Here is a 23,892-nt window from a genome sequence, read left to right on the forward strand (position 1 = left end):
GTCATAACCAAGAAGTCTTGATGCTGTAATCGCTGCCAAAAGTGCTTCAACAAAGTACTGAGAAACACTTTGAAGTTTTTGGTAATGTGAAATTAATGTAGGAGAATATAACACATTAGATCTGGTAAAATATAATACAAACAAAAAAACATGTGTTTTCTATATTGTTTTTGTTCCATCATCTTCGAAATGCAGTTTAGGCGCAATTTAAATTTTGGCCACTAGATGGCAGCAGTGTGTGTGCAAAGTTTCAGATTGATCCAGTGAAGCATTGCAATACTGGACTATTTTGTATCAAGTCTGCACAAATGTGCCTAATTGGTCAATTGATACATTTTAAAGTACATAACTATAGAGAACATACCAAAAGGATATGGTAATACAAAATGTAAATTTACACACTCCCAGGAATGTCATACATGATGGATCATTTATTTATTTATTTTTATTTATTGTTTTCATTTTATTTTTCTTCTTCTTCTTTTTTTTTTGGGGGGGGGGGGGGTAGATCAGCTTAATATTGCAGATAGATTGTAACTTCCATCAATGTAATTGTCTGCATCACTTCCAATCCCCCATGTTTTTTATATATATACTCCCCTTTATTACTTTTCAACCCCGCCATCCTTTCTCTACTTGGGGTAAATTAGTGAACAACAATGCCCAGGCCTCTACTTCCAGCCTATACTTACTATCTACACCTTATGGACACATTCAATTTGACAATAATTATATTTTATTTGTTTTTGCTCCTGAACTTCTTCTACTCTCAACCTCTCCGATCATTTTCATGATGTCCATCCGGTTTGCTTCTATATGCCATATCTTTCTAACTGTGCTCTTTCCCAAAAGCTCCCAACATACAACCTATATACTTATTATGGACACAGTATGCTTACATTATTAGCTATCTTTGTTATTATTTGTTGTTATTTGTTATTAGTCCCATCCTTCAACTCCATTCAATACCTCCCATCTATATTTTAACACCATCCATATAGGATTTCTATTTGCCATATATATTTCAACCGTACTGTGATGTTTTACAAAAGTTCTGAACCTTTCTATTCTCATTGCTTCTACAGATTGTGAATTAAAAATAAACATTTTTGCTAAAAGTATTATTATATTATTGATCGATTGACTATGACTTTTCAGATCACCCAGTAATGCTATCTGCAAGGTTAGCTCCAGGTAAATATTGCAATCCTTTAGCCATTCCTGGACCTGTGTCCAAAAACAAGCTACAAATGGACAGAACCAAAACAAATGATCTAATGATTCTGTCTCTTCACAGCAAAATCTGCAGAGCTGGGAAGATTGTATCCCCCATATAAATAACATTCTATTGGTAGCAAGAATATTATATAATAATTTAAATTGAAAGATTCAAATTTTTGAATCCGGTGTCATTTTGCGTGTCAGTTCATAAACACTATGCCATGGGATCGGTACGTCAAAAATCTCTTCCCAACTATTTTGCAATTTATATGGGACGGCTGTCAATCCTTTGGTCCTTAAGTGAAACTGATATACTTTTTTTTATTTATCACAGTTTTCCTTAATCATTTATGTTCTTTAATGCAAGGCCGACAGACAAGTTCCTTACTTTCTCCCCCTTCAACTTTCCTCTTCCACATTTGCGGTAAGGCTGCAATTATTTGGTTGTAATTATGGGTAGAGCAGACATGTTTTTGTTAGCTGCATGTGCGACATAACTCCACCAGTCTTACCGATGATATAATTTACGAAGATTATACCTTTTTTAAACATTCTGTCAAAAAATAAAGTTTTTTTGTCAATTAGCATATTTGAATTTAACCACAATATTTGTTGCATTATTTGTTCTGTCGTTTCTGGAGGATTAAATTGAAATTGCAACCAACTTTCTATGGCTTGTTTTAGAAATAGTGATATTTGGGAGATTATTTCCTTTTCAAATAACTGAAAATGAGAGGTTGTAATCTGAATAAAGGGAAAAAAGCCATTCTTGAACATTGGGTGAGACATTCTTACTATTTTTTTAGTGAAGCTTTTAGTGATAGGTCTAATGCTTTAATATTTAATAATTTCTGTCCTCCGAATTCATATTCATTATATAAATAGGCCCTTTTAATTTTGTCTTGCTTGCCGTTCCAAATAAAATGGAATATTTTTTTCTCATATAATTTAAAAAACTCTTCGCTAGGCGTAGGCAAGACCATAAGCAAATAGGTAAACTGGGATAATACTAAAGAGTTAATCAGGGTGATTTTTCCACAAATTGACAGGTATTTACCTTTCCATGGTAGCAAGATCTTATCTATTTTTGCTAACTTTCTATTAAAATGTATTGAAGTGAGATCATTTATTTCCTTTGGGATATGTATTCTGAGTATATCCACATCACCATCAGACCATTTTATTGGTAAACTACATGGTAATGTAAAAATTGTATTTTTTAGTGATCCAATAGTAATATGGTACATTTGTCATAATTTGGTTGTAATCCAGATAGGGTAGAAAATGTATCTACAGTGGGGGAAAAAAGTATTTAGTCAGCCACCAATTGTGCAAGTTCTCCCACTTAAAAACATGAGAGAGGCCTGTAATTTTCATCATAGGTACACGTCAACTATGACAGACAAAATGAGAAAAAAAATCCTGAAAATCACATTGTAGGATTTTTAATGGATTTATTTGCAAATTATGGTGGAAAATAAGTATTTGGTCAATAACAAAAGTTTCTCAATACTTTGTTATATACCCTTTGTTGGCAATGACACAGGTCAAACGTTTTCTGTAAGTCTTCACAAGGTTTTCACACACTGTTGCTGGTATTTTGGCCCATTCCTCCATGCAGATCTCCTCTAGAGCAGTGATGTTTTGGGGCTGTCGCTGGGCAACACGGACTTTCAACTCCCTCCAAAGATTTTCTATGGGGTTGAGATCTGGAGACTGGCTAGGCCACTCCAGGACCTTGAAATGCTTCTTACGAAGCCACTCCTTCGTTGCCCGGGCTGTGTGTTTGGGATCATTGTCATGCTGAAAGACCCAGCCACGTTTCATCTTCAATGCCCTTGCTGATGGAAGGAGGTTTTCACTCAAAATCTCACGATACATGGCCCCATTCATTCTTTCCTTTACACGGATCAGTCGTCCTGGTCCCTTTGCAGAAAAACAGCCCCAAAGCATGATGTTTCCACCCCATGCTTCACAGTAGGTATGGTGTTCTTTGGATGCAACTCAGCATTCTTTGTCCTTCAAACATGACGAGTTGAGTTTTTACCAAAAAGTTATATTTTGGTTTCATCTGACCATATTACATTCTCCCAATCATCTTCTGGATCATCCAAATGCACTCTAACAAACTTCAGATGGGCCTGGACATGTACTGGCTTAAGCAGGGGGACACGTCTGGCACTGCAGGATTTGAGTCCCTGGCGGCGTAGTGTGCTACTGATGGTAGGCTTTGTTACTTTGGTCCCAGCTCTCTGCAGGTCATTCACTAGGTCCCCCGTGTGGTTCTGGGATTTTTGCTCACCGTTCTTGTGATCATTTTGACCCCACGGGGTGAGATCTTGCGTGGAGCCCCAGATCGAGGGAGATTATCAGTGGTCTTGTATGTCTTCCATTTCCTAATAATTGCTCCCACAGTTGATTTCTTCAAACCAAGCTGCTTACCTATTGCAGATTCAGTCTTCCCAGCCTGGTGCAGGTCTACAATTTTGTTTCTGGTGTCCTTTGACAGCTCTTTGGTCTTGGCCATAGTGGAGTTTGGAGTGTGACTGTTTGAGGTTGTGGACAGGTGTCTTTTATACTGATAACAAGTTCAAACAGGTGCCATTAATACAGGTAACGAGTGGAGGACAGAGGAGCCTCTTAAAGAAGAAGTTACAGGTCTGTGAGAGCCAGAAATCTTGCTTGTTTGTAGGTGACCAAATACTTATTTTCCACCATAATTTGCAAATAAATTCATTACAAATCCTACAATGTGATTTTCTGGATTTTTTTTTCTCAATTTGTCTGTCATAGTTGACGTGTACCTATGATGAAAATCACAGGCCTCTCTCATCTTTTTAAGTGGGAGAACTTGCACAATTGGTGGCTGACTAAATACTTTTTTCCCCACTGTAGATCCTCTATGAGGCTGTGGAGGGATTCTAGTTGTGGATTTAAAAGAAAAGATGAATCATCAGCGTACAATGATGGATCATTAGCTTATACACTAACTTTCACACATCTAGATGGCCAGGCAGGGTGGGTGTGGAGCCAGAGACAGCTGGGGTTCAAACTGTAGACCCAGTTCCTACATTTTAATACAAAAAGTGATTTTATCAAACAAAATTATGCTACATTTTTTCTCTGGGAACCTTAGGATGACAAATCAGAGTAAGATTACTGAATGTAAGTACATTATTTACCTTCAGAGTTGAATGTATCAAACCAGTTGCCGTGATATGTTTTTTTGTTGTTTTGCACTCTCCTCAAACAATAGCATGGTCTTTTTTTCACTGTAATAGCTACTGTAAATTGGACAGTGCAGTTAGATTAACAAGAATTTAAGCGTTCTGCTCATATAACACCTGTCTATGTCCTGGAAAGTTTGCTGTTACTTACAACAGTCATGCTAATCACATTAGCGCACGTTAGCTCAACCGTCCCGTATACGGGACACCGATCCCGTAGAGGTTAACCAGGTTTCCAGACAACTTTTTTACGCAAGTAAAGTACATGTCAAAGAAAAAATGTAATGACAGGCCTGATGGAAACGGCAAATGTGTTGGTAAACTTTCCAAATGTCGATAAAACAAAATATGCTAGACAAGGTGGGATCTTTTTGTGTTTGTAAAATTAATATACGCGAGAAATGGCGGTGGAAACACTTTTATGTGCAAATATTGATATAATAACCATCATAAACTTGCAGTAAACTTGGAGTCGCGCGTTGACATGTTGTGTGGTCCTCCCACTACGACTCGGGAAAGCATGCAATTTATTACGCTACAGATTAAATAAATTACGATGAACTTCACAGGGTGGTGAAAATGCATGGTGATGAGCTTGATGCTCCTTTCAATAAATATCTAGGGTCTTATTCTGGTGATATGATGATTGATGCTTGGCTGCCATTTCACAAATAAAAATGATTTCACACTTTTGTCCATCATAATCTCATCATGTAGGCTATACCCTCACTTTATCTGCAAACTGTTGGCTAGAGCGCACGTGCCAAGACCAGTGGGCATATACGCTATACCTACGCAATATTTTTAGTGACAAAACCATCAGTAGGCCTAGAGTTGAAAATGCCATGGAAATCCATTTAACTTGTATTTTTATTTGGTATATGGGAATTTAACCGCAAAAGTTATTTTTATGTGCACTACGTATATTACACACAGACTTTTATCCGCAACAAGTCAATTGAATGGAAACACAACTCTGATAGAAAAATGAGCATATTGGTTTTATGCGGATTTCTGAATATTCACATGAAAATCTGATGCCAAATGGATGGAAACCTAGCTATAAACACCCTAAAGATTCTGGCAAGTGCGCTAGTCCAGGGTCACTTTGATTATGCCTGCACATCATAGTTCACCAGCAGCCCCAAACATCTAAAGAATAAGCTACAGACCAGCCAAAACAAGCTTGTAAGAATTGTACTTAAACTCCCCCCTCATACTTATCTGGAGGTCAAGCATTTTAAGCAGCTAGGCTGGCTATCTGTGGAAAAAAGAGTAGCATTAACTCAACTTGGTTTGGTCCACAGAATGATCATGGACTCAGCCCCCAGGTACCTATACAACTATTTTTAATTTGTTAGAGATGTCCACCAGCATAATACCAGAGCCAGAGACTCTAATATTCACTGTTTTAAATATAAGAGTCTATCTGATAAGAACACATTTTTATATACCAGCGCTGTTGAGTGTAACAAACTACCACAGCAACTCAAAGCCATACCACTTTTTAAAAGAATGTAAAAAGCTGGCTAATGTATAACCTTTTTTTGTCTGTATCTCTGTAATATGTCTGTATCTCTGTAATATGTCTGTATATCTGTAATATGTCTGTATCTATGTAATATGTCTGTATCTCTGTAATATGTCTGTATCTATGTAATATGTCTGTATCTATGTAATATGTCTGTATCTATGTAATGTGTCTGTATCTATGTAATGTGTCTGTATCTATGTAATATGTCTGTATCTATGTAATATGTCTGTATCTATGTAATATGTCTGTATCTATGTAATGTGTCTGTATCTATGTAATATGTCTGTATCTATGTAATATGTCTGTATCTATGTAATATGTCTGTATCTATGTAATTGTATATATATTTATGCAAAAAATAGGGACCACAATGGAAATAAGTCCCAGACTTTATTGTGCAATCCTGGTCACTTGTAAAAAAATGTTTACTGTGTGTATATACACTGCTCAAAAAATAAAGGAACACTAAAATAACACATCCTAGATCTGAATGAATGAAATAATCTTATTAAATACTTTTTTCTTTACATAGTTGAATGTGCTGACAACAAAATCACACAAAAATGATCAATGGAAATCAAATGTATCAACCCATGGAGGTCTGGATTTGGAGTCACCCTCAAAATTAAAGTGGAAAACCACACTACAGGCTGATCCAACTTTGATGTAATGTCCTTAAAACAAGTCAAAATGAGGCTCAGTAGTGTGTGTGGCCTCCACGTGCCTGTATGACCTCCCTACAACGCCTGGGCATGCTCCTGATGAGGTGGCGGATGGTCTCCTGAGGGATCTCCTCCCAGACCTGGACTAAAGCATCCGCCAACTCCTGGACAGTCTGTGGTGCAACGTGGCATTGGTGGATGAAGCGAGACATGATGTCCCAGATGTGCTCAATTGGATTCAGGTCTGGGGAACGGGCGGTCCATAGCATCAATGCCTTCCTCTTGCAGGAACTGCTGACACACTCCAGCCAAATGAGGTCTAGCATTGTCTTGCATTAGGAGGAACCCAGGGCCAACCGCACCAGCATATGGTCTCACAAGGGGTCTGAGGATCTCATCTCGGTACCTAATGGCAGTCAGGCTACCTCTGGCGAGCACATGGAGGGCTGTGCGGCCCCCCAAAGAAATGCCACCCCACACCATGACTGACCCACCGCCAAACCGGTCATGCTGGAGGATGTTGCAGCCAGCAGAACGTTCTCCACGGCGTCTCCAGACTCTGTCACATGTGCTCAGTGTGAACCTGCTTTCATCTGTGAAGAGCACAGGGCGCCAGTGGCGAATTTGCCAATCTTGGTGTTCTCTGGCAAATGCCAAACGTCCTGCACGGTGTTGGGCTGTAAGCACAACCCCCACCTGTGGACGTCGGGCCCTCATACCACCCTCATGGAGTCTGTTTCTGACCGTTTGAGCAGACACATGCACATTTGTGGCCTGCTGGAGGTCATTTAGCAGGGCTCTGGCAGTGCTCCTCCTGCTCCTCCTTGCACAAAGGCGGAGGTAGCAGTCCTGCTGCTGGGTTGTTGCCCTCCTCCAGCCTCCTCCACGTCTCTTGATGTACTGGCCTGTCTCCTGGTAGCGCCTCCATGCTCTGGACACTACGCTGACAGACACAGCAAACCTTCTTGCCACAGCTCGCATTGATGTGCCATCCTGGATGAGCTGCACTACCTGAGCCACTTGTGTGGGTTGTAGACTCCGTCTCATGCTACCACTAGAGTGAAAGCACCGCCAGCATTCAAAAGTGACCAAAACATCAGCCAGGAAGCATAGGAACTGAGAAGTGGTCTGTGGTCACCACCTGCAAAACCAGTCCTTTATTGGGGGTGTCTTGCTAATTGCCTATAATTTCCACCTGTTGTCTATTCCATTTGCACAACAGCATGTGATATTTATTGTCAATCAGTGTTGCTTCCTAAGTGGACAGTTTGATTTCACAGAAGTGTGATTGACTTGGAGTTACATTGTGTTGTTTAAGTGTTCCCTTTATTTTTTTGAGCAGTGTATATACAGCTCTGGAAAAAATTAAGAGACCAATACAAAATTATCAGTTTCTCTGGTTTTACTATTTATAAGTATGTGTTTGGGTAAAAATAACATTTTAGTTTTATTCTATAAACTACTGACAACATTTCTCCCAAATTCCAAATAAAAATATTGTCATTTAGAGGATTTATTTGCAGAAAATGACAACTGGTCAAAATAACAAAAAATATGCAGTGTTGTCAGACCTCGAATAATGCAAAGAAAATAAGTTAATGTTCATTTTTAAACAACACAATACTAATGTTTAACTTAACTTAACTTTAACTTAACTTTAATAAATCAATATTTGGTGGAATAACCCTGATTTTCAATCACAGCTTTCATGCATCTTGGCATGCTCTCCACCAGTCTTTCACATTGATGTTGGGTGACTTTATGCCACTCCTGGCGCAAAAATTCAAGCAGCTCAGCTATGTTTGATGGCTTGTGACCATCCATCTTCCTCTTGATCACATTCCAGAAGTTTTCAATGGGGTTCAGGTCTAGAGATTGGGCTGGCCATGACAGAGTCTTGATCTGGTGGTCCTCCATCCACACCTTGATTGACCTAGCTGTGTGACATGGCGCATTGTCCTGCTGGAAAAAACAATCCTCAGAGTTGGGGAACAATGTCAGAGCAAAAGGAAGCACGTTTTCTTCCAAGACAACCTTGTACATGGCTTGATTCATGCGTCCTTCACATAGACAAATCTGCCCGATTCCAGCCTTGCTGAAGCACCCCCAAATCATCACAGATCCTCCACCAAATGTCACAGTGGGTGCGAGACGCTGTGGCTTGTAGGCCTCTCCAGGTCTCCGTCTAACCATTAGATGACCAGGTGTTGGGCAAAGCTGAAAATTGGACTCATCAGAGAAGATGACCTTACTCCAGTCCTCTACGGTCCAATCCTTATGATCAAAAAGTATTTGATCCCCTGCTGATTTTGTACGTTTGCCCACTTACAAAGACATGATCAGTCTATAATTTTAATGGTAGGTTTATTTGAACAGTGAGAGACAGAATAGCAACAAAAAAATCCAGAAAAACACATGTCAAAAATGTTATAAATTGATTTGCATTTAAATGAGGGAAATAAGTATTTGACCCCTCTGCAAAACATGACTTAGTACTTGGTGGCAAAACCCTTGTTGGCAATCACAGAGGTCAGACATTTCTTGTAATTGGCCACCAGGTTTGCACACATCTCAGGAGGGATTTTGTCCCACTCCTCTTTGCAGATCTTCTCCAAGTCATTAAGGTTTCGAGGCTGACGTTTGGCAACTCGAACCTTCAGCTCCCTCCACAGATTTTCTATGGGATTAAGGTCTGGAGACTGGCTAGGCCACTCCAGGTCCTTAATGTGCTTCTTCTTGAGCCACTCCTTTGTTGCCTTGGCCGTGTGTTTTGGGTCATTGTCATGCTGGAATACCCATCCACGACCCATTTTCAATGCCCTGGCTGAGGGAAGGAGGTTCTCACCCAAGATTTGACGGTACATGGCCCCGTCCATCGTCCCTTTGATGCGGTAAAGTTGTCCTGTCCCCTTAACAGAAAAACACCCCCAAAGCATAATGTTTCCACCTCCATGTTTGACGGTGGGGATGGTGTTCTTGGGGTCATAGGCACCATTCCTCCTCCTCCAAACACGGCGAGTTGAGTTGATGCCAAAGAGCTCGATTTTGGTCTCATCTGACCACAACACTTTCACCCAGTTCTCCTCTGAATTATTCAGATGTTCATTAGCAAACTTGTATATGTGTTTTCTTGAGCAGGGGGACATTGCGGGCGCTGCAGGATTTCAGAGATTCACGGCGTAGTGTGTTACCAATTGTTTTCTTGGTGACTATGGCCCCAGCTGCCTTGAGATCATTGACAAGATCCTCCCATGTAGTTCTGGGCTGATTCCTCACCGTTCTCATGATCATTGCAACTCCATGAGGTGAGATCTTGCATGGAGCCCCAGGCCGAGGGAGATTGACAGTTATTTTGTGTTTCTTCCATTTGCGAATAATCGCACCAACTGTTGTCACCTTCTCACCAAGCTGCTTGGCGATGGTCTTGTAGCCCATTCCAGCCTTATGTAGATCTATAATCTTGTCCCTGGCATCCTTGGAGAGCTCTTTGGTCTTGGCCATGGTGGAGAGTTTGGAATCTGATTGATTGATTGCTTCTGTGGACTTCTGTCTTTTATACAGGTAACAAGCTGAGATTAGGAGCACTCCCTTTAAGAGTGTGCTCCTAATCTCAGCTCGTTACCTGTATAAAAGACACCTGGGAGCCAGAAATCTTTCTGATTGAGAGGGGGTCAAATACTTTTTTCCCTCATTAAAATGCAAATCAATTTAGAACATTTTTGACATGCGTTTTTCTGGATTTTTTTGTTGTTATTCTGTCTCTCACTGTTCAAATAAACCTACCATTAAAATTATAGACTGATCATTTCTTTGTCAGTGGGCAAACGTACAAAATCAGCAGGGGATCAAATACTTTTTTCCCTCACTGTATATGTCTTCTTTTTCTGACAAATTAAATGAATCAATCAATCAAAACTGTGCAGAGGCCATTTGATGAATGGAAAGAGTTACAAAACTCTTTCCATTCTGTTACCAAACACCAAAAAGTGTAATAACATTCTGAGATTGTGAAGCCAAGCCTTCGATACTGGGTAGACCTACAAGGTAGGGAGGAATGTACAGTATATTCTATTTGTCGAGATTGACATAGTCTATTCATTGTGTTATTGGTTGTGTGGTGCATTGGCACACAAACCTGTTGTCGGTTTTTTATATTACATTTTAGTCATTTAGCAGACGCTCTTATCCAGAGCGACTTACAGTTAGTGAGTGCATACATTTTCATACTGGAGTGAGCTCGTCTGTGGTGGTCAGTGAACCCTCAACCTTCTGACCTGTAGCCCTAAGGGGCATTGACTGTGCCACAAAAGCATGCTGAAGTGGCAAAGTCAATAGCCACGTTTACAAACACAAGATCACTACAGTTATTGTTATTTGTGGTCATAAACATTATTTTGAGTTAATTCTATGAGGGGGGAGGGTGTGCACATCTTTTTACAGTACAAGGGTCATGTGAAACTATTTTTTACATTGGGGAGGGGGATGCATTTTCTTATGTACCTTAAATTGGACCAGTCTCTATGATACCTTAAATTTCGATCTGTCCCTAAATCTGGTGCACACCTTTGGAGCTCCGCCCAAGCAAGGCATTTAATTGGTTTGACGTGTTGCGAGGTGTCACTGATTTACACTGGGTTCCGACCAGTCAATAGCTGATTTCTGCCATGGAACTTCCCCCAGGCTTCCCTGGTTCGCGATGAGGCTACCCTTGCAGCAATGTGAGGAGGGTGAAACGTCATATGAGGACGACGATATGCATCCTGCCCCACCCCCACTACACAACCAATGCACACTGTGATGTATGAGACTGAAATACTGCTGCACTATACTGTATATCAAATGTCCTCTCAGAGAGAGGGAATGAAGGCGCTGCAGCAGTGAGTGAGAGATAAGGTCTACAGGCTGCTCTTTGGAAGCTCTTTGGAAGATCTGGCCTTAACAAACAGACACACAGATGTAATACAACCTGCTCATACAACTAATATCTGTCATCATGAATACAGATACACACACACCCTCTCTCTCGCTAACTCACACAAGAAAATACATGAATTACCATTTGTAAATATAAAACATTTCTCTTTCGTTTCTGCAAAATATTAAGAAATATTTTAAAGCTCCCCATGTTGTCTGTCTGGCTGAGTGGGATCACTATTTGGGGAGACAAACGTGTGACTCAGTCCTCTGATTCAGATGTGGCCTACAGTAGCTAGCAGAGCTCTAGGGCTTGCTGCAGGGCCTTCTGTCTCTCCATCTCTCTCTGGATGGTGGAGGAACAAAACCACCACACCCAGCTCCCTCCCATTTTTCCCTGATTCCCTCCCCACTACGATGAGCTCTCATGCTAGATATTTCCTTCTAGCCTAGCCTCATCCTAGCCTGCCCAGGCCCAGCATTCCGTTAGAGTACAGCAGGAACAGCTGGTGATGTCATTGCTCCAGCAGGCAAGAGCCACTGACCCGGTCACATGGGACATGCTTAGCCATGTTGAGCCTGATCAGTATTGGGCTCTGTGGTCTTGTTAAGACTCCAGGGACACAGACAGATTTGGCCCTCTGTCCCTGTCAAAATACTCTCTCTGCCTTCTCTCTCTCTCTCTCTCTCTCTCTCTCTCTCTCTCTCTCTCTCTCTCTCTCTCTCTCTCTCTCTCTCTCTCTCTCTCTCTCTCTCTCTATCTCTCTCTATCTCTCTCTCTCTCTCTCTCTCTCTCTCTCTCTCTCACTATGTCTTCCTTTTCTTTCTCCTGAGAAGATGAAGATGGGTAAAGCAGGTTCAATCTATGTTCTCAGGGGGACTTGATTCATTTCCCACCTTCACACCACGTACTAAATCACTCCTGTCAAATCAACAACAGTCAATACACATTGTCAACAAAGGGTGGAAACAGCCCTGAGCATGGTACTGATAACAAACACAGCTACAGGATGAGTATAATAGCCACAGTAAATGTCTATATGCTACAAGACAGGCCAGGGCCAAGTAGACTTGCCATGCAGCAAAGCCAAAACCTTGCCATAATGTTAGAATAGCAATATCGGAATAAGCAGCTTTGAGATTTTTGATGTGATTTTTATTAGGATCCCCATTAGCTGACGCCAATGGCGACAGCTAGTCTTACCGGGGTCCGACACATAACGAAAAATACATTACAAACAAAAGCCATTACAATTTAAAAACATTTACATTTTAGTCATTTAGCAGACGCTCTTATCCAGAATGACTTACAGGAGCAATTAGAGTTAAGTGCCTCACTCAAGGGACAGACAGATTTCTTACCTAGTCGGCTCGAGAATTTGAACCAGCGACTTTTCGGTTACTGGCCCAACACTCTTAACCGCTAGGCTACCTGCCGCCCCACATGTAGTGTGCGTGCGTGTTTGCACCTATCAGTTACACATACATTTCAGTACATACTGTACACACAAAAAGTAGGTCACATGGGGGAGAGGCATTATGCTGTGAGGTGTTGCTTTATTAGATGTTTTAAAACCAGATTTGCTGTTCACTTGCGCCATATGAGATGGAAGAGAGTTTCATGCAATCATGGGTCCGTATAATACTGTATGTTTCCTTGAATTTATTCTGGACCTGGGGACTGTGAAAATACCCCTGGTGGCATGTCTGGAGGGGTAACTATGTGTGTCAGTGCTGTGTGTAAGTTCACTATGCAAACAATTAGGAATTTCCAACACATTAATGTTTCTTATAAAAACAACAAGCTCTGCAGTCAGTCCTTCCTCAACTTTTAGCCAAGAGAGACCGGCATGCATATGATTGATTGGGGCGGCAGGTAGCTTAGTGGTTAAGAGCGTTGTGCCAGTAACCGAACGGTTGCTGGTTCTAATCCCTGAGCTAACTAGGTGAAAAATCTGTCTATGTGCCCTTGAGCAAGGCACTTAACCCTAATTGCTCCTGTAAGTCGCTCTGGATAAGAGCGTCTGATAAATAATGTAAATGTAAATGTAAATGATTACAATGAAGAGCAAAACATGCGGCTCTGATCTGGGACCGCTGCAGCTTAACCAGGCCCTTCTTTGCAGAACCTGACCATATGACAGGACAATAATCAAGATAAGATCAAACTAGAGCCTGTAGGACTTGCTTTGTGGAGTGTGGTGTCAAAAAATCAGAGCACCTCTTTATCACGGACAGACCTCTCCCCATCTTTACAACCATTGAATCAATATGTTTTGAACATGACAGTTTACAATCTAAGGTAACACCAATTAATTTAGTCTCCTCAACTTGTTCAACAGCCACACCATTCACTAGCAGATTCAGTCAAGGTCTAGACTTTAGGGAACGATTTGTACAAAATACAATGCTCTTAGTTTTAGAGATGTTCAGGACCAGTTTAATACTGGCCACCCATTCTAAAACTGACTGGAACTCTTTGTTTAGGGTTGCAGTGATTTCACTAGCTGAGGTTGCGGACGGGTTGAATCATCAGCATACACAGGCTTTGTTTAATGCCAGTGGCAGGTCATTTGTAAAAATAGAAAAGAGTAGAGGGCCAAGAGAGCTGCCCTGCCATACACCACACTTTATATATTTAACATTAGAGAAGCTTCCATTAAATACAAACCTCTGTGTTCTATTAGATAGATAGCTCTGAATCCACGATATAGCAGAGGTTGAAAAGCCATAACACATACGTCTTTTCAACAACAGGTTATGGTCAATAATATCAGAGGCTGCACTGTAATTTAACAGTACAGCTCCCACAATCTTCTTATTATCAATTTCTTTCAACCAATTATCAGTAATTTGTGTCAGTGCAGTACATATTGAGTGCCCTTCTCTAGAAGCATGCTGAAAGTCTGTTAATTTGTTTACAGAGAAATAGCATTGTATTTGGTCAAACAATTTTTTCATGCAGTTTGCTAAGAGCTGGCAGCAAGCTGATAGGTCAGCTGTTAAAACCAGTAAAGGCCGTTTTGTCATTCTTGGGTAGCGGAATGACTTTGGCTTCCCTCCAGGTCTGAGGACAAACACTTTTTTCTAGGCTCAGATCAAATATATGACATATAGGAGTGGCTATAGAGTCAGCTACCATCCTCAGTAGCTTTCCATCTAATTTGTCAATGCCAGGAGGTTTGTCATTATTGATCGATAACAATAATATTTCCACCTCTCCCACACTAACTTAACAAAATTAAAACGTACAATGATTTTCTTTCATTATTTTCTTTTTTATGCATGAATATGATGTTTGCCCACTTTGCCAATGAAGTAATCATTAAAATAATTGGCAACATCAAATTGTTTTGTGATGAATAAGCCTTCTGATTTGATGAAATTGAATGTTGAATGTCTTTCTGCCCCTAATTTCATTTAAAATACACCAAAGTTTTTTCTTTATATCATTGATGTTGGCTTCATAATACAGTTCTTCTTCTTTTTGTTGAGTTTAGTCACATAATTTCTCAATTTGCAGTAAGTCAGCCACTCAGATGTGCAGCCAGACTTATTAGCCACTGCTTTGGCTCCATCTCTTTCAACTATACCATTTTTCAATTCCTAATCAATCCACAGAGCCTTAACAGTTCTAACAGTCAGTTTCTTAACAGGTGCATGGTTATCAATAATTGGAAGAACCAATTTCATAAATTCATCAAGTGCAGCGTCTGGATGGTCATTATTAATCACATCAGACCAACAAATATTTTTAACATAATCCACATAAGAGTCAGAGCAAAAAAATTAAATATTTAACCTTTATTTAACCAGGTAAGCCAGTTGAGAACAAGTTCTCATTTACAACTGTGACCTGGCCAAGATAAAGCATAGCAGTGCGATAAAAACAACAACACAGAGTTACATATGGGGTAAAAAAACATAAAGTCAAAAAATACAACAGAAAATATATATACAGTGTGTGCAAATGTAGCATGTTATGGAGGTAAGGCAATAAATAGGCTATAGTGCAAAATAATTACAATTAGTATTAACACTGGAATGCTAGATGTGCAAGAGATTATGTGCAAATAGAGATACTGGGGTGCAAAAGAGCAAAATCAATAACAATATAGGGATGAGGTAGTTGGGTGGGCTAATTTCAGATGGGCTGTGTACAGGTGCAGTGATCGGTAAGGTGCTCTGACAACTGATGCTTAAAGTTAGTGAGGGAGATAAGAGTCTCCAGCTTCAGAGATTTTTGCAATTCGTTCCAGTCATTGGCAGCAGAGAACTGGAAGGAATGGCAGCCAAAGGAGGTGTTGGCTTTGGGAATGACCAGTGAGATATACCTGCTGGAGCGCAGACTACGGGTGGGTGCTGCTATGGTGACCAATGAGCTAAGATAAGGCGGGGATTTGCCTAGCAGTGATTTATAGATGGCCTGGAGCCAGTGGGTTTGACGACGAACATGTAGTGAGGACCAGCCAACAAGAGCGTACAGGTCACAGTGGTGGGTAGTGTATGGGGCTTTGGAGACAAAACGGATGGCACTGTGATAGACTACATCCAATTTGCTGAGTAGAGTGTTGGAGGCTATTTTGTAAATGACATCGCCGAAGTCAAGGATCGGTAGGATAGTCAGTTTTACGAGGGCATGTTTGGCAGCATGAGTGAAGGAGGCTTTGTTGCGAAATAGGAAGCCGATTCTAGATTTAACTTTGGATTGGAGATTCTTAATGTGAGTCTGGAAGGAGAGTTTACAGTCTAATCAGACACCTAGGTATTTGTAGTTGTCCACATACTCTAGGTCAGACCCGTCGAGAGTGGTGATTCTAGTCGGGTGGGCGGGTGCCAGCAGCGTTCGATTGAAACGATCTCTTATACACTATTTTAGGCCCAGCTTTTGGAACCTTGGCTTTCCTGGATATACAGTGCCTTCAGAAAGTATTCACACCCCTTGACTTTTTCCACATTTTGTTGTGTACAGCTTGAATGTATTACATTGAGATTTTGTGTCACTGGCCTACACACAATACCCCATAATGTCAAAGTGGAATTATGTTTTTATAAATGTTTACAAATTAATTAAAAATAAAAAGCTGAAATGTCTTGAGTCAATAACTATTCAACCTCTTTGTTATGGCAAGCCTAAATAAGTTCAAGAGTAAAAATGTGCTTAACAACTTACATAATAAGTTGCATGGAACCACTCTGTGTGCAATAATAGTGTTAAACATGATTTTTGAATGACTACCTCATCTCTGTACCCCACACATACAATTATCTGTAATGTTCCTCAGTCGAGCAGTGAATTTCAAACACAGATTCCAATGCCTAGCAAAGAATGGCACCTATTGCTAGATGGGTAAAAAAAAAAGAAGCTGACATTGAATATCCCTTTGAGCATGGTGAAGTTATTAATTACACTTTGGATGGTGTATCAATAAACCCAGTCACTACAAAGATACAGGCGTCCTTCCTAACTCAGTTGCCGGAGAGGAAGGAAACCGCTCAGGGATTTCACCAAAAGGCCAAAGGTTACTTTAAAACAGTTACAGAGTTTAATGGCTGTGATAGGGGAAAACTGAGGATAGATCAACAACATTGTAGTTACTCCACAATACTAAGCTAATTGACAGAGTGAAAAGAAGGAAGCCTGTACAGAATATTCCAAAACATGCATACTGTTTGCAATAAGGCACTCAAGTAAAACTGCAAAAAAAAGTTAACTTTTTGTCCTAAAAAAGAAATTAACTTTATGTCCTGAATACAAAGCGTTATGTTTGGGGCAAATACAACACAACACATCACTGAGTACCACTCTTCATATTTTCAAGCATGGTGGTGGCTGCATCATGTTATGGGTATTCTTGTCATCGGCAAGGACTAGGGAGTTTTCTAGGATAAAAAGAAACGGAAAATCCTAAGGAAAATCTGGTTCAGTTTGCTTTCCAACAGACACTAGGAGACAAATTCACCTTTCAGCAAGACAATAACCTAAAACACAAGGCCAAATATACACTGGAGTTGCTTACCAGGACGACAGGGGTGGGAATACTTATGTAAATGAAATATTTCTCTATCAATAATTGTTCAAACAAAAACAAAAACAAAATGTTTTCACTTTGTCATTATGGGGTATTGTGATGGGTGTAAATGTGATCAATAGATCTGGATGATATAGTTCCTTTGTGTTTTTAAACACCCTGGTAAATTGATTAATAACCTGAACCAGATTACAGGCGCTGGTTACAGTGAGAAGCTTCCTCTTGAGTGGGCAGTTTGATGAAAACCAGTCAATATTCACATTCCCAAGAACGGGTGGCAGGTAGCTTAGTGGTTAACAGCGTTGTGCCAGTAACCGAAAGGTCGCTGGTTCTAAGCCCTGAGCCGACTAGGTGAGAAATCCTTCGATGTGCCCTTGAGCAAGGCACTTAACCCTAATTGCTCCTGTAAGTCGCTCTGGATAAGAGCGTCTGCTAAATGACAAAAAATAAGATCTACAGTATCTGTTTACATCACATACACTATCAAGCATTTCACACACATTATCTAGATACTGGCTGAATGTTAGCACTTGGTGGCCTATAGCAGCACCCTAACAGATGAGGCAGGTGAACCTTCAATAACACTTGACATGAGATCTTCTCTAAGCATTACAGGGATATGGCTCTGAATATAAACAGCAACACTTCCCCCATAGGCATTCCTGTCGCTTCTGTAGATGTTATATCCTTGTATTGTTACTGCTGTATCATCAAAGGAATGATCTAAGTGAGTCTCAGAAATGGCCAAAATATTAAAGTTATCAGATTTTAGCAAGTTAATGATTTCATTAACCTTATTACTAAGGCTACATACTGTATATTAATATGGGCAATTTTTTTTAGCCCTTTCCTAAGTAGCTTATCAGAGATAGACATAATATGTAAAAGAACAAAAAAAACTTAATTCAGCTAGTGTGTGTGCTGTGGGGTTGAAGCTACAAATCCACAGGCTTGTCTCTCTCATTCCTTCCAGGCTTTTTGGAAGGGAGGACAATGAGCCTGTAATAGCAGATGTAAGCAATGTCTCCACACGCTCTGGCAGCTTTCATGGCTGGGATAAGTTCTTTCCTCTTCTGGCACACAACTTCAGGATAGTCCTCTCAAGTTCTTGCCTCTTTCCAGAACAGCTAGGCTAAGGGGGATACCTAGTCAGTTAAACAACTGAATGCATTCAACCAAAATGTGTCTTCCACATTTAACCCAACCCCTCTGAATCTGAGAGGTATGGGGGGCTGCCTTAATCAACATTCACATAATCAGCACCCAGGAAGCAGTTGTTGGTGGTTAACTGCCTTGTTCAAGGGCAGAACGACAGATCTTTCCACCTTGCCGGCTCGGGGATTCAAACCAGCGACCTTTCAGTTACTGGCCCTACGCTCTTAACCACTAGGCTACCTGCCACCCTAGTATCTTGGCCAACGAGGGAACAATGAGCTACTTCTCTGCAGCAAAATAGATATGCCCTTGTTCCCTGTAATACATTTAACGTCCTACACCTTAATGTGATGTTATTTGTTGAATGTTTTTTGAAAATAGGTCTGTTAATTCATGAGCTACAAGCTACCATTTTCTATTAGAATGTTCTTTTTAAGTAACATTGCATACTCCATAACCCCTGAGGGGGCACTTAAAATAACTCACAGTCAGTCTATCTTGGAGCTGTACGATGGAGGAATGTCACATTTACAACATGAACAGATCAAGGTCAAAGTATACTGAACATAGTTCTATTCATTGTAATTGAGATATTGATAGAGCTTAATGCAAGGTTTGAATAGCAGTTTTTTATCAAGAGCCTCCGCGTTTACAGGTATGAATTCCCTGTGCATACACAGCATATTACACATTTTTGTCTGTCTTGAAAGTCCTCACTGCACACACTGCATTTATGACTAGCAATCATTTTCATTACAGAGCTTCAAGGAGAGAAATATGTTGATGCAAATTTAGAGCAGCAGAGTACAATGGGGAAGCATGGTTTTCATTCTGTTGCTGGCGGCTTATGTTGCTGGCTGTGTGTGCAATTTAAGGACTGCATGTCCCCAATGTACAGAAGCATTATTAAGCAGCCACTGTTTTACATCATACTCGTATTCTACAGCTCTGTCAACACCAAGTAACACAGAGAGAGAGAGAGAGAGAGAGAGAGAAAGAGAGAGAGAGAGAGAGAGAGAGAGAGAGAGAGAGAGAGAGAGAGAGAGAGAGAGAGAGAGAGAGAGAGAGAGAGAGAAAGAGAGGTGCTGAATGGATAATGTGTAGATCCCCAGGCTTGGCACGGCTGATATCTTACGGTAGGCAAGGATGTTTGCTTTGTTCAAGAAATAAAAGGCACAAATTGCAGAGTGCACATATGTTGGACACACACACACATCCATCCATCAACTCACACACACGCACACACGCTAACTTACAACACTGACATGCATTGCCCCCATACGTCAAACCACCACACACACACACACACACCCCTCTTAGCACATGCGACTCCTAGTCCTGATTTAATACACCCCTGTCCACAGTGTGCTGCTGCAGTGCTTATGTAACCCACAAGCCTCCTGGTGACATTGAGCGTGGTAAAGAGAGAAAACCATGGAGGGAGGGAAGAGAGGAGGGTGGAGAGCCGGGGAGGAGAAAGAGAGAGGAGGAGGAAGACTGACATATTTTAAAGGAAGGGAAGAAACTAAGCTGCACCAAAGATGATCTTGCCTCTTCCTCTCTGGCTGCACTGTCCAGGCAACAGCAATGGCTGTCCGCTCCACCACTTCCATCTAAATGAGAGAGAGATAGTGAATGTGGACAGGGCTCTCATGGCCCTTCATGCTGGTCCAGGTTTTCCCAGAGCTGGGGCTGAGATACAGAGACAGAGGGAGCAGGGAAAGGAGTGAAAGGAAGGAGGCGATAGTAAATCTGGGAGCGGAGCTCTTCAAACACCAGCCTTCTTCTTCCTTCTCTACGTTTAACTGCCTGACGCTCCTCAGAATACTGATGGGGGCTCTTCAAAGGCACGGTAAATACTGCCAGAGTGTGTATGTGTGTGTATATATGTGTGTGTGTGATTATTTTAACATGGCTAAATTTCATCTAAATCTAAGTGAGACAGCTTAGAGAATAGATAATTTCTCCATTTTGTTCTCAGAGTTCCCACCTTCTCTCCAATGATCCCCTGGCTGCAATAAGCCTTAATAACCTGAATAAATGTCTGTAAAAAGATAATAGAGAGAATATAAAAGTGTTTGTGGAAGAGCATACATGATGGATGGTTAGCAGCGCTGAGGGGCAGATTGACGTTGTGACAACCAAGTAGAGACATTACATTCCTTGATACGCTCTCACAATAATCCCATGTACAGAATGTATATTTAATGTATGTTAATCTATAATTATCACAGACACGGTACGTCAACGGAGTCACTGCCCATCTTCCAAAAACATCTGAGACCCTACTTATTCATAGAGTATCTTAAATAAGACATCTCAGTCTTATGCCACCCCCACACTTATTTTCCTACTACCACTGACTTTGCTGATAACTTCTTTATTGAGGAAAAATGTACTTACTACAACTTATACAGTTGAAGTCGGAAGTTTACATACACTTAGGTTGGAATCATTAAAACTAGTTTTTCAACCACTCCACAAATTTCTTGTTAACAAACTATAGTTTTGGCAAATCGGTTAGGACATCTACTTTGCGCATGACACAAGTAATTTTTCCAACAACTGTTTACAGACAGATTATTTCACTTATAATTCACAGTATCACAATTCCAGTGGGTCAGAAGTTTACATACACTAAGTTGACTGTGCCTTTAAACAGCTTGGAAAATTCCAGAAAATGATGTCATGGCTTTAGAAGCTTCTGATAGGCTAATTGACATAATTTGAGTCAATTGGAGGGGTACCTGTGGATGTATTTCAAGGCCTACCTTCAAACCCAGTGCCTCTTTGCTTGATATCATGGGAAAATCAAAATAAATCAGCCAAGACCTCAGAAAAATAATTGTAGACCTCCACAAGTCTGGTTCATCCTTGGGAGCAATTTCCAAACGCCTGAAGTGAAATAATCTGTCTGTAAACAATTGTTGGAAAAATTACTTGTGTCATGCACAAAGTAGATGTCCTAACCGACTTGCCAAAACCATAGTTTGTTAACAAGAAAGTTGTGGAGTGGTTGAAAAACAAGTTTGAATGACTCCAACCTAAGTGTATGTAAACTTCCGACTTCAACTGTATATGTGGTTGCCTCACCTAGCTATCTTAAGATGAATGCACTAACTGTAAGTCACTCTGGATAAGAGTGTCTGCTAAACAACTAAAATGTAAAAATAAATCTATGTAAATGGAAGGTAAAAATAAAACGACAGAAGCACTAATGATGACTGACATTAATCTACATGCTATCTAACACCATGTCTACCTACTGACAGAAGCACTAATGATGACTGACATTAATCTACATGCTATCTAACACCATGTCTACCTACTGACATTAATCTACACGCTATCTAACACCATGTCTAACCTGCTGACATTAATCTACAGCTTAGTCTTTGTAACACCTATACATAAACCTACATAACTGCCTTACTACAATGATTTTGATGTGTCAGAGAGAGTTTAGCAGATGCATACATACAGAGCAAAGTGTACGGGGTCTACTACGGGTTTGGTCGTATCACTCCAATCACAACCTCAAGTCAATCAAGGCAGTATATGAGCAGCACTAAACAGACGTGACCAACCATGCCTGACAGTTGAGATCCAAAGACAGGAGCTCTGTCTAAATGTGCAGACCATAAGCATCTTACGCTTCTATTTACACACAGCTCTTAAGTCCACAGGCAGATCAGTCACTTTAAGATCTAAGGTCTTGGTTGATGAAGGTTAATCTGACTATAGTGTACAGTCAGTGTATGCATTTTGACTCCAATAGAACAATGGGTAACTTGACTAACTATTTTCATTCTTGCAGTTTGTGCATTTGATGGATCGCATGCTATTGATTTACAGGACTTCATGCACACACATGCACACACACAATTCCTAGAGCCCCTATCTTCCCACTAACACAGATCAGTACACATGAGTGGTTTGGAGTGTGCAGGTTAGGTCCCCTGTGTTTGTTCTAGGCTCCAGCTCGCTCCCATGCAGCTCCCCTCTGTTCCCCAGCCCAGACAGCTATGGTTCCTGGAGTAGAGTAGACCCACAGAACTGGGCCACGATGTGATGATGATGAACAGAGAATCCACTCTAACGACCCTGCATATGCAAACAACATGTCTGTGCTAACCAAACACAGCCTCCTCTCATCACCTCCCAGGAGTGGGAAGGAAGGTGCTCTCTTACAGACCACACAGAGGAAGTGATCAAACAAGGAACTCTGTAATTATTCCAGAATTATTGTTTGACGGTGTTTGTGCTATTTTAGGGGAGATGATGAAAGCGCTTGTGAATTAATAATTTACTTTGCCAGCAAAACAACAAGGGGAAGTCAGCAGTAAAGGCTTGAACTGCAATCCATAGACCAGGTGAGACCAAATTTGAAGTTAAAGGTTAAAGAGGACACCAAGACCAAGTCAGAGAAGGTCTAGGGTATGTGGACATAGGTAAGTATTTACTGTATGTCACAGATGACATTGGGTGGAATAGAATGGTCAGGAAATTGAATGGCCTGTTGATCTGAGTGCAGTGCCCTCTTACAGGAAACCCCCAGTGACCCCGGGGCAGTAAAGGAATGACCTCCTCATTTAAATATTAGTGGTGTTGCTGATGTGCTTTTAATTAGCCCAATGGGAGCGCTTACTTAGTTAAAGATTCATGACCCAAACGGCCATTAGAACAATACTTCAGAGAGTAAACTACAGCCAACAACATGTGGTTCCTCTGAGAAGCCTGATGACCACTGCAGTGCTATCCCATGTAAACAGACAATCATACTAAATCGTACAAAGAATTAGACAAAGAGGACAAGGTTGAAGACTCACCTTCACCGCTGGATGAGAAATCAGGTTTCCATAAACCCTGGAGAGAGCTGCTGTCCTTTACAGGAGGTCACCTACACAGAGAGACAGACAGAGAGACAGGTTTAGGGATACGTGTTGCAGACGCCCTCTATATTCTGCAGTCTTATTTGAATAAAGCTGACCTGACCATGATTCAGCATGAGGGAAGATAAGATAAGATGGCAGTGTGGCTCCTTGACGAAACAGCAGACCACCAGACACAGCACAAAGGATGGGACGGACAGTCTATGGATCTGAGCCAATGACCAGCTCTTATAATTCTCCAACACAAGAATTGTT

At 40.8% G+C, this 23,892-nt stretch overlaps 1 protein-coding gene across 1 annotated transcript in view; it reads right to left on the reverse strand.

Moving 5' to 3' along the window:
- The window catches only part of LOC311148367 (protein kinase C and casein kinase substrate in neurons protein 1-like), a 55,983-nt gene extending 32,338 nt beyond the window's left edge, over positions 1 to 23,645 (reverse strand). Inside the window, exon 1 of the mRNA XM_084185316.1 lies at positions 23,575 to 23,645. The gene's annotated coding sequence lies outside the window, so the exon portion shown is untranslated. The remainder of the gene's footprint in view (positions 1 to 23,574) is intronic.
- Between the last annotated feature and the right edge of the window lie 247 nt (positions 23,646 to 23,892).

The sequence above is a fragment of the Coregonus lavaretus genome (genome assembly GCF_964263955.1).
Source record: "Coregonus lavaretus genome assembly, chromosome: 20".
NCBI lineage: Eukaryota > Metazoa > Chordata > Actinopteri > Salmoniformes > Salmonidae > Coregonus > Coregonus lavaretus.